The sequence below is a fragment of the Macaca thibetana genome, chromosome Y (genome assembly GCF_024542745.1).
Source record: "Macaca thibetana thibetana isolate TM-01 chromosome Y, ASM2454274v1, whole genome shotgun sequence".
NCBI lineage: Eukaryota > Metazoa > Chordata > Mammalia > Primates > Cercopithecidae > Macaca > Macaca thibetana.
Window position 1 is genome coordinate 3,558,485 of NC_065599.1, and position 13,870 is coordinate 3,572,354.

Sequence of the window (13,870 nt, forward strand, 5' to 3'; positions counted from 1 at the left end):
AAGCACATTTATTTTGCTTCTGTTTTAGGCTATTGCCATTTATCTTGATTGCACTCACTGATTCGGATTAAATTATTTACTATGCCAGAGATACAGGAAACAAGTTTCAAATCCTGTCATGTAAGGAGGGAGACAATTCAAGGCTTTACAGAGGGAAATTTAAACTGTGATTATTCATGGTCCCAGACTTCTACGTACACTAAAGTAACGCATTTTATGTAAAATATCTATAAAATTCTGTCAAGCAAACTAGAAATCTGACATGTGCTAACTGAAAGGACAAGTTTTTAATCACAGTGGTTAAGTAGATTGCCTGTCTATTTAAATTATGGCCACATGCACAAAGGAAAACTGCTTTAATAAAAAGTGCACATGAGGCGCCCTAGCTCGCTGTCCCACAACTTGCCCACCTGTCAGACATGGCTGACAGTAGAAGCAAGAATCCTCATGAAACAGACAATGAGTTTACAAAAATGAGTTTCTAAATAACACTAGCGATTTCTTTCCCTACTGTCTCTTCCCGTAATTCAATACAGACACATTAAAAACCCAGCCTGTTTTATAGACAACATCCAAAAACCTCGCTGTCTTTGTATTTTTGCTGAGAGACCAACCTGACCACAGAAATAGAAAACAAAGTTGCTTTAGAGTAGGACAAACAGCCTCTGGGTCACAGGGCCCTCACGGCGCATGCATCTGGTTTTGGAACCACAGGTGGCCAACCGCGGGGTGAGATGTCACATCCGTACTATACCTAAAGGATGCCGAAAGTGCTGGAAAAACCCAGCCTCTCTCTGAGGCTGATCAGTGCGAGGGCGGTGGGCATCTTCTGAGGCTTCCCGCACCCTGGTGGCCTGCAGTTCCACCCTCCTGGGGAAAACCTCCTGCGAGAAGCCATCAGAGCTTGTGCCAGGTGGCGCCGGCATTGTGCACTTTGGAATTGGGTGCTTGGATGTCCCATGCCCTAACCGGCATCCTGACAGTTGCAAGCCGTTGATCCACAGTGAACGCATGAAACATCTCTCTTCCTTTGGCAGGCCAGAAAGATGGTACTGCATATTGCCGATCTAGTGGAGAGAGAGAGGGATCAGTGCTGGTTGCTTGGGCATCTTGGGGCACTGGGCCTGGGCAGGAGTGTGGGAGGAAAGTCGCCTTGTACAGTGGAATTCCCCTGCTCTTGAGGCCAGGAATCCTGCAGGGACTCTGGCAGGTCTAGGCAAATAGAGTCTCCCAGTACCATAGTTCCTCCCTGAGCATGATACCATGCTGAACTCCCAGGAGCATTCTGAAGGACCTCTCACCCAGTGCCCTGTGAACACCAGAGGCCAGCAGCTAGGGATGCCCATGGATGGCATGTGTGGATGCTGTTGTGCACTGCCTTGCCAAGCCCGAGGCTCCTGTAAGCACAGAGGCACCCGCGATGCTTGCTGGCAGGGCTCTGCAAGACCAGGACTTTGGCCTATGGCTCCTAGACTTCTGTACGCAGCAGACCGTGCTGTGGCCCAGGGTCCCACAGTCAGTGCAGCGGGCTGTGGGCCTGGCAGGGCTTCCCAGGAACCCTGGGTCAGCGTAGGTGTGGCAAAGGATTGTCAGCAGGGGACGCCCACCGACCTCCAGGGGAGCAGCCCCCAGAGGCCAGGGGTTGCGGTGGTGTGGGGTGGGAGGAGTAGGCCATGGTATGTGGGAGCTCTGGAGGAGGGTGCCCCTGTTCAGCCTAGAGGCAGGGGAGGGCATCTGGGGTGCAGAGCAAAGAGGCAGCCTTGGGGGATGATGCAGTGCTGGTGGTGGACAACATAATGGCGACGGTCAAGGTCGTGGCCAGGGAGGAGGTCGATGAGAAGTGGCAGAAGCACCAGAGGGCACAGCCTGGCCTTGGCCCCAGCCAGCAACGGACTCTCTGGACATCCAACTCTTGGAGCTTGGCTATCTGAACACCCCAGGCCCCAGGGCATCCCCAGTTTCTAGACCAGATCCTAAACTTTGCAGCTGCCCATTCGGGATGGCTGGCAGCTGGGGCTGGGTGTTATGCTTCTCAAGGCAAGATGGGGTGGGGCCAGGCCAGAGCTGCAGGGGGTCAGACAGAAGACAGGGGATGGAGGACAGAGGAGAAACCAAGTCCAGGCTCTTGTAGATAGGAGGGCAGCTTGTTTGCGGGTGCTGTGAGAGCACGTGGTAGGGAAGGGGTAGCCCAGATCATCACTAACAATGGAGAATAACGGCACCAAGGACCCTTCACACACAGCAGACTGTTGAAGGGCACTTTTCTCTTGGAAAGTCCCTGGAGGAAGGGGAGTCTGCATGGCCATGCCAGCCATGAAACTATCCCCACTCCCCATGCCTGTTTCCAGCAGGCTCATGCCAGAAACCCAATGTGCATACCCAGAAATCAGCCCGGATCACACAACATGAAGTCCTGTTTAGCTACATGATGGAACTGCATGTCAGGCTGTGGAGACTCGGTCTGGAGAAGAGGTCGGGTTTCTGAGTCAGGCTGATGTCCCCCTGGTACCTCCGGGTGTCTCAGCAGGAGAGCTGAGAAGAAGAAAAGCTTGCTTCACCCCAGCTAGCAAGCCACCTCACCCATCTAGATGAAATGGTCGCTTTGAGTCTCTCCTCTTTCTCCTTCTTAGCCAGGCAGGTGGAGGAACTCGGCCATCCTGGGTCCTGGCAGCAGAATGAAGTTTTCCTCTTGTCACAACACTTACTTCTGCAAGGAAGTGATCACTAAGGAGCATTGTGTTGGTGTCCTCCTAAAGGAGCGCTTCCCCGCATGGTAGGGAAGGTGATATGTGGAAGGGTATGCATGCCATAACCCTTCAGGACTCCTCTCCCTCCAGGATACAGGGTTTCTCATTCCACTGCAGGCCAGGGGTTCTGGGATCATGAAGGTCAAGCCCCCAGCAACAGGCAGGACACGGCCTAACTGAGTTCTTCAGCTGGTTAGCTGACCGTGACTGCCCAGAGTCCGGCAGCATTGCTAAGGTGGGGCCGCTCTGGCGCCTCATGTGAGAGGACCTTGGGGGTTATTCCTTGGCCTCTGGGAAATTGGCTTTGAGGCAAGAACTGATGTGGCCTGGAACCCTTTCCCCAGTCCCCCAGATAATCAGCCAGGGCCTGTAGTTCAATCCCCTGTAGTACTACCTGAGGGAGTTAGGGCCTCAGACAGGGAACAGAGAGGAGGCCAGAGCTGGGGGCTGAGAGGCCTGTGGGTGTTGGAGCTGGGACACCCCTGGAGAACACAAAGCTCAGGGAAGAGACTCCAGTGAGCAAACCCAGGCCATCCATGGGCTGAAGCAGAAATACCCATCAAGGAACTGTAACATCGACATTTCCGGATTGCGAAACCTTAAGCCATCTTAGAGGCATAAGCAAGTCTCAATGGATAGCTGCTTCATCATCCCGTAAAGGCTTCCTTTCCTGCCTTGAGGTCTGCTACAACCTGAGGCTCAGTTTGGGCTCAGCTGGGGCCCTCTCACCCTCTATGTCGATGTGCAACCCAGGTTCGTCTACATCTATGTGCCTTCAGAATGGCTCTCCCTGGCCAGTCACATACTTTTACCATGACCCCAGGCTTTCTTAACATGTTTTCTCCCCTCTGCAATCCACAATTACCCTACCACGGCAACGCAGACAAGTCAGGCCACTGCACAGGGCATCTGGGTGACCATACTAAGCTCACAGAAGGGAGGAAATTGAAGAGAGGTCCAAATGGCAGGGGACAATGGGTGTGTGTCCAGGGATGGAATGTGGCTGGGCATTACAGTCCACCTAAGTATTGATGCGAACACCCAGTGTCACTTGTCCCTGAGCATGTGCACCCAGTCACAAGGATTAAATGACGTTTGCATCAATACTACCTAAGTGACCTACAGATTCTACACAAACCCTGTAAAAATATCAACAACCATTCTTCACAAAAGAACAAACTGAAAATCCTAAATTTCCTATGAAATTGAAGAAGATCCTGAAGAGCCACAGCAAGCCAGTAAAAAGCACAAAGCTGGAGGCATCACACTACCTGACTTCACAATATTCTGCAAAGTGTTACTTAGGAAAATAGCACAGCACTGGAGGAAATGAAGACACACGAGCTAGAGAAAAACAATAGGGGCACAGAAGTAAGTCACTGCTTTTGCTTCTCTCGACCTTTTCCCACGGAAGCAAGAATGTACGATGTAAAATTGAGTTTCTTCTATAAACTAGGTGAAGAAGAATCTGAATATCTATGTAAAGGATTTTAAAATTGGATTATTTTGGCCATGTGCGGTGGCTCACGTGTGAGATTCCAGACCTTTGGTAGGCTGAGGTGGGCGGATCATCTGAGGTCAGGAGTTCGAGACCAGGCTGACTATCATGGCAAAAATCTGTCTCTACTAAAAACACCAAAAAGTAGCCAGGTATGATGGCAGGTGACTGTAACCCCAACTCTTGGGAGGCTGAGGCAGGAGAATTTCTTCAACCCGGGAGGCAGAGGTTGCAGTGTGCCAAGATCTCGCCACTGAAGTTCCACTAGAATGATAAGAGCAAAACTCTGTCTCAAAAATAAATGAATAAATATATAAAAAATAAAAGAATGGATAACTTCCCACCAGTCACCAATGTCAGACATGCAATGATAAGGATACCAGAAGAAATCAGAAGGAAGAAGCTCCATGACAACGGTAATGATGATCTCAAAGTGACTGCAAAAGCACAGTAAAGAATATCAAAAATAGAGAATGGGGTTATGTCAAACTAAGGTGCTTCAGAAGAACACAGGAAACTAAACAGAGGGAGGAGACATCCTACAGGATGGGAGAAATTATTGGATCATCATACATCTTACAATGAGTGAATACTTACAGTACATAAGGGACTCAAATGACTAAAGCGCATGAAAATGAATGGACTAATGATGTGAATACTCATTTATTTAAGTAAGACATACAGTTGCCCAGCAGGCATACTACAAAGTGCTCATCATCCCTAAACCATAAGGTAAATGCAAATCAAATCCACGATGAAATGTCATCTCTCTTCAGTCAGAATGGCTGTTATCCAAAAGACAAAAGAAATGCATTTCTGGTGAGGATGCAGAGTAAAGGATATACACGCACCCTTTTGGTGAGAATATAAATTAGTGCAGGCCTTACACAGGGCTTTACATCCATTTAAATACGGAGACTCCTAAGAAATTTACAAGCAGAACCACCCACCATATGATCCAGCAATCCAAGTAGTGGGGCAACACCATGGGTTTGGTTCCCATCTTTCTAGCATATTTCCTGAGTGGACATTATTTAGTGACTCCCTATGTTTGAGCCCAATTTTCCCATTTGCCTGATCTTTGTGGAAGATTCTCTCTCTATGTCACTATGTCTACGTCTACATCTATGTCTATGTCAAGGTCTATGTCTATGACTATATCTGTCTATGTCTATCTTTATGTCAAGGTCTACATCTATGACTATGTCTGTCTATGTCTATGTTTATGTCAAGGTCTATGTCTTTATGTCTATCTCTATCTCTCTGTGTCTGTATCTGTATCTCTATGTATCTCTATTTCTGTCTCTATCTCTATATCTCTCTAATTCTATCTCTATCTCAAAGCTGTTTGACACCTCTTTGTTCTTTATTTGGATACTTGCTTCTGCCATGAGACTCTCTTAGTCAACTAAAACCCATCTTCTGGAACCATGGTGAATTTAGGCTTTGCTAAACAGACATCCTTGTTGTTGGGATGCGTTTTTAAGGATACTTTGGAACTTCAATGATCTTTGAGAAACTTAACAACTCCCCACACTGGTGCATTTTGATGTCTTCCTTCCTATTACTCGTGTTCCTTGCTTGTCCTCTTACTATCTTCTGTCTACTATTCAGCTCCCTTGAATTCTTGGACATATCCTACTTCAAACCTCTCATTGTCCATCCTTCTATCCACTAAACAAGCCCTTTTCTATTTCAGCCTCTCAACCACTATAGTCACGAGAAATTTAGGCTTTCTAAATCAGAGGCTCTTGAGGGACTCCAGTATCTTCCCCACCCTCCAAAAAATTACCTAACTGAAGCAGAAAGAAAAATGGCTAACTAGAAGAGAATGAGCATTTTAATTAGCCAGCTTTTGGAGACATCCAGACTGTCACTGGATGTATCAGTTGTAAGTAAAATGCAGTCCTCTGACTCACTAGATTAAATACTATGGCAAAATAATCTCAGAAAATTCTTCTTTACCAGTACAGACAAAACGTATTAGACCTCCTATTGAATAGGTAACCTTGTCTCATTTTTCTGGAAGCACAATTCAGATTAAATATAAAATGGATATAAACCAGTAAGATTTATATTACCCTATTGCTTACTTCATGACTAAATTTTAGGAGAGCTGTAAAATCTGTTTTCCACTATCTGTATTTTTTTGCATATACACTGTGTGTGTGTGATATATTACTACCTCTGGATGTGATCACCCAGTTAATTTTGAATATCACTTAAAAGGGTACCATATTAATTGGCTTAGAGGCAAGTGAGCATTATTGTGAATTACACACTCTTAAAAATCCCAGAAATAGATGACCAAGTTCACATGACTCATGCAAATATTTAGTAAATGAGATTAGTTTAAAATGGTTTATTGCACACAGACACATATTACGAGTTGTTGTTATTATCAAGTGCAAGAATACATTTGTGGGTCAGGCATGGTGGCTCATGCCTGTAATCCCTGCACTTTGGGAGGCCAAGGCAGGTGGATCATCTGAATTCAGGAGTTTGAGACCAGAGAAGCCTGGCCAATACAGCAAAACTCCATCTCTCCTAGAAATACAAAAGTCAGCCAGGAATGGTGGTGCACACCTGTAATCCCAGCTACACAGAAGGTCGAGGCAGGAAAATTGCTTTATCCCAGGAGGCAGGTGTTGCACTGAGCTGAGATCTTACCACTGCACTCCAGCTTGGGTGAAGGAGGGTGACCGTGTCAGTGAAAACAAACAAACAAACAAACAAAAAACCTTAAAAAGGAGAACACATTTGGATTCTTCTTAGATTTACCAATTCACTAATTGAGCTGCATTACATTCACTGGACATTTAATATTTTAAAAGCATTTTTTGTAACAATAGAGGCATTTCTGCTGTACAGTAAAAAAGTGTTCTTTTTTGAATTGAATGTTATTGGAAACTGGTTTTATTGCCAAGCCTTGTCTGAAATATCAAACACATTTAAGAATGATTTCTATGGAATCAAATATAACCAGGCAGCATTAAAAACTAAAGGTGACTGTCGGGACAATACTTACAAAGCCCTCTTGGGAAAAGCAGCCTCGTAATTGGTTACAGAGTTCCTAGCCTAAGATATGAGAAAGACAGGTCACTTCTGGGCAGTTCTGGAAACTGATGATATTTCGGGATGCTGAGAGGAGAGGAATTCAACCCAATGTACGAGTTCTCACAGAAAAGCCTGGTGAGAAGTTCCTGGCTTAGCATCTAGTCTCAAGGTTTTACAAAATATAATCTGAGACTAATTATAGAAAGTTCCCAGGCCAAGGCCGGTGGATCATGAGGTCAGGAGATCGAGAACATCCTGGCTAACATGGTGAAACCCCGTCTCTACTAAAAATACAAAAAAAAATTAGCCGGGCGCCTGTAGTCCCAGGCACTCAGGAGGCTGAAGCAGGAGTATGGCATGAACCTGGGAGGCAGAGCTTGTAGTGAGCTGAGATTGAGCCACTGCACTCCAGGGAATTCATTCAGATCATCACTGCCATCCTCACTGTACCATCTAAAATATACATTAAGCTCAACACAGAGAAAGGAAAAAAAAAAAAAAAGAAAAGAAAGTTCTCACAAGGCAAACTGGAGAGGCCTCTGTGGCCAGGAATGGTGGCTCTCACCTGTAATACCAGCACTCCCACAGGCCAAGGTGGAAGGAACACTTGAGCAGAGGAGTTCACATCTAGCCTAGGCAACATGGTGCAACACAGTAGACAAAAACAAACAAGCAAACATACAAAATTAGCCAGCCATGATGGTGTGTGCCTGTGGTCTCAGTGACTCCAGAGGTTGAGGTAGGAGGACCACTTGAGCCCAGGAGGTGGAGGCTGCAATGAGTCAGACATTCTTTCTAATTTAAAAAGGAATAATGAATAAATAAATAAATAAATAAATAAATAAATAAATAAAGGCCTTTGTGGTCAATGACCACTCTTACTGCATTTAGATAAATAATGACAAAACTAGTTAAGACCAGACTTCCTTTGTGAATAAGAGTCAAGAGAAGTAACTGTGAATAAGAGTCAAGAGAATTATGCTTCAATGGAAAACTATAGAACATCCACATGCGATATCTTACAAGTTTTATTAGTCTACATTTCAATTCTTGTTTTATTCAATATATTGCTACAACGCTCCAAACTCAAACTTCAACATTGTGTCCCGTCAAGATTTAGCAACACTGAAATCTAAAACTGCCCAATTGTCTGCAAACCTTGTAATCTGAAGCTGGATGACTCAGTACCAACATTTAAGAAAATCATCTTCATGCTGTTAATACCTGATGGTAACAGCGGAGACACTAAGAACGGCAAACCAGGGAATTCATTCAATCATCACTGCCATCCTCACTCCATCATCTAAAATATATACATTAATCTCAACATAGAGAAATGTCAGTTGGCTGACCTCTGGATGGGGAACAGGGCCTTTGATTGGAACTGATCAAGTCAGGAAGAGAGCACCCTCATAAATGTTATTAATACTCTCCTATAAGCAACTCAAGAGTTCCAAGCCCCTTCTACCATGTGTAGACTCAGCAAGACGGCTGCTTAAAATCCACGAAGTGGGCCCTTGCCAGAATACTATATTTGCTGATGCCATCACCTTGGGCTTTTCAGGCTCTAAGATAACAAGAAATGTTTGTTGTAAACCACCAAGTCCAGGTATTTTCTCGTAACAATCCTAGTGACCACAGATCATAAAATGTACCCTATTATTCATTTAAAAGCATAACTTTCCTAAGAAAATTAAGGAATCAGGCTTTAGCTCTTGTTAAATAAAGGCTTTTCACCATTTACTGTAACCTGCGGAAACAGAGCCCCTATTCCAAGGGAATATTCCTATTCCCCTATTCCAAGATACAAATTGTATCTTACAGGTTACGCTTCAGTTCCCCACTCCTTTAAATCATTACGACAGAATGGCTCATGGTGATAATTTAGGTTAAAAATTCCCAGAGTATCATAGACACTTTGTTTTTTTTGTTGTTGTTGTTTGTTTGTTTGTTTTGTTTTTGACAGGGTCTCACTTTGTCACCCAGGTGAAAATGCAGTGGAGCAAACATGCTCACAGCAGCCTTGTCCTCATGGTCACAAGTGATCCTCCCTCCTCAGTTCCAAACGAGGGGGACTGCACGGATGCCCTACCACATCCAGCAATTTTTTGTCTATTTTATAGGGACAAGATTTCTCCATGTTGCCAAGGCTTGTCTCAAACTCCTGAACTATGCCCGCTTTGGACTCCAAAAATGCTGGAATTAAAGACCTGAACCATCACATCTTGAAAGACACTATTTCTTATGATGCCACTGTGAAGATACTAGAGAGTTTTATCTTTCCATTTAATCCTCACAGTCCTACGTTATAGGTGAAGGAAAACATAACTTCATAACATAAATAACTCACTTGAAAATCAAAGTTGGTAACTTCTCCTTTAAAATTATTTGCAGCCTTTTCCTTTAAACATTGATGATCCTGTCAACATTTTCTCATGAAAATGCTTCCTCCTTGCAGATTATTTTGCTAACTGAAGAATTATGGGCTATAAAACTTATGGAACTTCATATATTCCATTCTGTAAGTTGCATGTTCAGGAAAGTTAAATGGTTTACTTACGTGACTCCTATTCTTTGTATTTTTGTCATCAGATAATTTATTAAATATTTAAGCCATCCCCTATCTGAAATTTTATGCCGTTGTTTTATACACTTAACTCCCCAAAAAGCATATGGTTTAAAGTATTCCTATTCATATCTTCAATGATATCTGATAGGCTCGGCGTGGTGGCTCCTGCTTGTAATCCTAGCACTTTGAGAGGCAGAAGAGGGTGGATCAGGATTTTTAGAGAAGCCTGGCCAACATAATCAAATGTTGTCTGTACTAAAAATACAAAATTTCAGCCAGCTGTGGTGGCACACACCTTCAATGCCAGTTACTCGGGATGCTGAGAAAGGAGAATAGCTTGAACCTAGAAGGGGGAGGTTGTAGTGAGCCAAGGTCCAGTCACTGGACCATGGCTTAGGTTATGATAAAGCTATACTCTGTCTCAAAAAAAAAAAAAAAAAGTAAATTTGCAACCCTCCTAGATTATTCCTATTTGTAAGAATATATTGCTAAAACACTGCTTACAACATCCATTGCCAAATATTTGAAGACAATGTTAATGTGAGTACCTCCCAAAACTAAACACTCATTTTTCACTATGTAAACTAGGACCATTTAATTTCATTACGCTATGTACCTAGAAACTTAGCCGGTTCAGTTTTGATTTCGGTGGAAAGTATGTTTTCATTACCACTGTCCCGCTTCAGTCACAGAATGCTTCAAGAAGAATGGATGTTTTAAACTCTAGTTTCAACAATATCTAAGTATTATTTTTTGACCTTTACTATTCCTCCAAAGGATAAACATTTCAGCGTGAGGCAGACAGTTTCTGAAGGCTTCTGAAACTTGAATTTGTGATTCGTCTACTAGGTCCCCCAAAGAGAAGAGATTACAGGTGTGAACCACCTTGCCCAGCTGAAGCTGGTAAGTTTTTAAAAAAGAAACACAGCCTAATTAGGAAACTTATGCAGCTTCCAAGGGAGACTTCACATGTGCCTACTTCTGTACGTATTTATGTGCAAACCAACAAAGGCATTTTTTTACAAACAACACAATTTACTCTCCTATTGAATTTGCTTTTCAGCACGTGTAGCAATAAAATCAGGCATTCTGCATTCCATGTATAGGTTTATTCTGAAAATTTTACTACACACATTACACCTAAATAGATAGCTTTCAAACAGTATTAAAAATAATGAAATTATTTTGAAAAAAAATTCCTTTTCAGCTCAAAAAATTCATGGAGGAAGTTAATATCTACCTCTCCCCACAAAACTAACCTGTTTCTAGTAATGGTACTCAGGTAATAATGCAGAAACAACATTTTAATTTTCGATAACCAAGGAAGGTTTGGTATGCAAGAGCTATTATTTTAAATATCTGCTTCAGTCTCCTTTTTCAGATCGTCTTCCCCCAACATCTTTTCTAGAAGCCCTGTAACTTGAGCTCCCATATTCTTCATGAGGATCACGGCGCACCCTATCCACTGAAGGTTGATATGTTCGTTCTTTTCTGCCACTGTGCTCACGACCACTGGAATAGAAATCACCACGGCTCCTTGAGTAACTCTCCCGACTTCTGTCATACCTATCTCGTGTATTGTTATAATCATGGCGACTGCTTCCACCAAAAGTCATACGAGGAGCTGGTGCAGGTGGTGCACCACGAGAGGTCCCTGCAGGGTTGATAAAATAATAGCATTTATGTTAAACTACATTTAAACATTTTTACTGGTATCACTAAACCAGAAACCAGTTAAAGTTCTATTTGGAAACATCTGCATTCCTCTGCCTCTGTTGACAGGATATTAATTGTGACTGCAATAGCCAAAATGTTTCATTTGAAAGAAGTGTCAGAGTAGTATTTGGAAGCTTAAGAAACTTTATTCTAAAATAAAGGTTGAGTCACATTTTCTGTAAATGAATTGAAGTTCTAACCTTCATATAGATCCATAGGCTTTATAGTGTTAACATTTCCCAATATTTAAACATGTTATGTTTTTCCTTTGTAATTTTCCATAAAATTTTGTTACAACAATGATCTGGTCTACTAAATATAATCCTATAATTTACAAAACATACCTGGACTGTTACAATAACTCTGATATGCCTCTCTGTAAGAACATCCACTTGGTTCTGAATCATCTCTACCACGGCCATCATGTTCACTACAAAACACACACACACACACACACACACAATACTTTGTTAGCGTCAGAATGAACAGTTTAAGATATATATTGAACAAAACCAGAAAATGTTATATAGTACCTGTATCCTCTAGAGGAATGTTCATCACGGCGAGAACGACGATAATCACACCATGCATAGTCTTTACGTGGTGGAGCATAACACCTGGTGTCTCGAAAACTTGGATGATTTCTGCTTGCATAAGTCAAAGAAACAAATTTCAAATGATCAACTTCTAGTATCCAAAACATAACCTGTTTACAACTAAAATAAATAAATAAATAAAGGGCCAGACATCTAAACAGACATTTCTCCAAATGTAATATATGCAAATACCCAAAAAGCACGTGGAACTGATACTCATAATTAGGGATTCAGAAAATGCATTTCTAAGCCAAAATGTGATACCATGCTTCCCACATACTGGAATGTCTATAAACTGTAACAAGCTAGAAATATAGAGTCTTTGAGAAGACGTAGGTAAACTGGAACCATGAAACAGTGCTTGTTGGAATGGAAAATTATGCAGCTACTATGGACACATGTGGTGGGTCCTCAAGAAAACAAACATAATTATCATATGATCAAGTAACTCCACACATATATATCCAGAATTGAGTAAGTGTACTCAAACTAATATTTGTGCCTAGAGATACTGCAGTGGAAACAACCCAAACAAAATAATGGGTTAACGGCTTGTGTAAGGAGTGAAGTGCTACGATGTTAATAAACCTTCAGGGCATCCAGCAGAAAGAAAAGAGACAGACAGAAAAAGCCGTGTAGTGTTTGAGCCCAATACAAGGAAATGCCCAGAACAGGTAAGTTCACAAACAGAACACAGATTGGTGTTTCCTGGAGGCTGCGCAAAGGAAGAAAGTGAAAGGGACTGCTTAACCGGTAGTGTAGTTGTAGTCTGGAGTGATGAAAATGCTTTTCACTAAATAGAGGTGGTTGTTGCACAACACAGAATGTATTAAATGTCACTTATTTGTTAAACCCCAAATGTTTAATTTTGTTATGTGAATTTCATCACCACAACAAAAATCAACTATTTTTTCAATTTTCCTTTACCTATCCTTAGTTGCATAAGCATCATCTCTTGGTGACATACTGTCGTTTCTCCAGGAGGAGAATGGCTCTCTGCGTAAAGGACCTGCGTAGCTCTCTCTTCCACGTGACATGGGACCTTTAATTTAACATGATTACGTATTATGTAAAGTACAGAGAATTTCAAATACTATCGTTTCTTCTCTAAAACGACTTTAAAAATTATTTCTCCCCTGACTCTCTCTTTCCGAGTTACCAGACATTCATGACACCCTCATTATAGCTTAAAGCTTTGTATAATCTCTTGGCTCCTGCAAGCCCAGTTCTTCTTAAACACAGCTTAAGCTAAACATTAATTCTCAGGGTAACAGTTCATTCTTAACTGTTAACAACTAGCTAGTTATTATTTTCCTTTCCATATGAATTACTGATGACTATTAATGACACAGGGAAAATGTGTAAAGCCATCAATATTTAAGCTGATTTTAAAGTTTACATGTGTCATCTTATCTCAGCTACAGAAACTAAATTTACCCAACTTGTTCAATCTGTCTCACACACACAAGTACTGCAACTCATGAACTACTGAAAGCGAAATTTATACATAAAAGTTCTCCTTTATCTCTAAGTGGTTGGCTCTATCTTAAATGAGGACAAATTAAAATATGCTACTCCAGCTTTTCTAATGATGGCTAAGATTTATTTTACATGGAATAAGAACTACCGGTAAAAAAGTCACTACATCATTGTGCCTCATTCAAAACAGAACAGGTTTTCCTGTAAT

The 13,870-nt window shown here is 42.2% G+C and overlaps 1 pseudogene; it reads right to left on the reverse strand.

Annotated features, from left to right (window-relative positions):
* Positions 1-11,411: 11,411 nt before the first annotated feature.
* LOC126947179 (RNA-binding motif protein, Y chromosome, family 1 member B-like) overlaps positions 11,412-13,870 on the reverse strand; it is a 54,958-nt pseudogene continuing 52,499 nt past the window's right edge.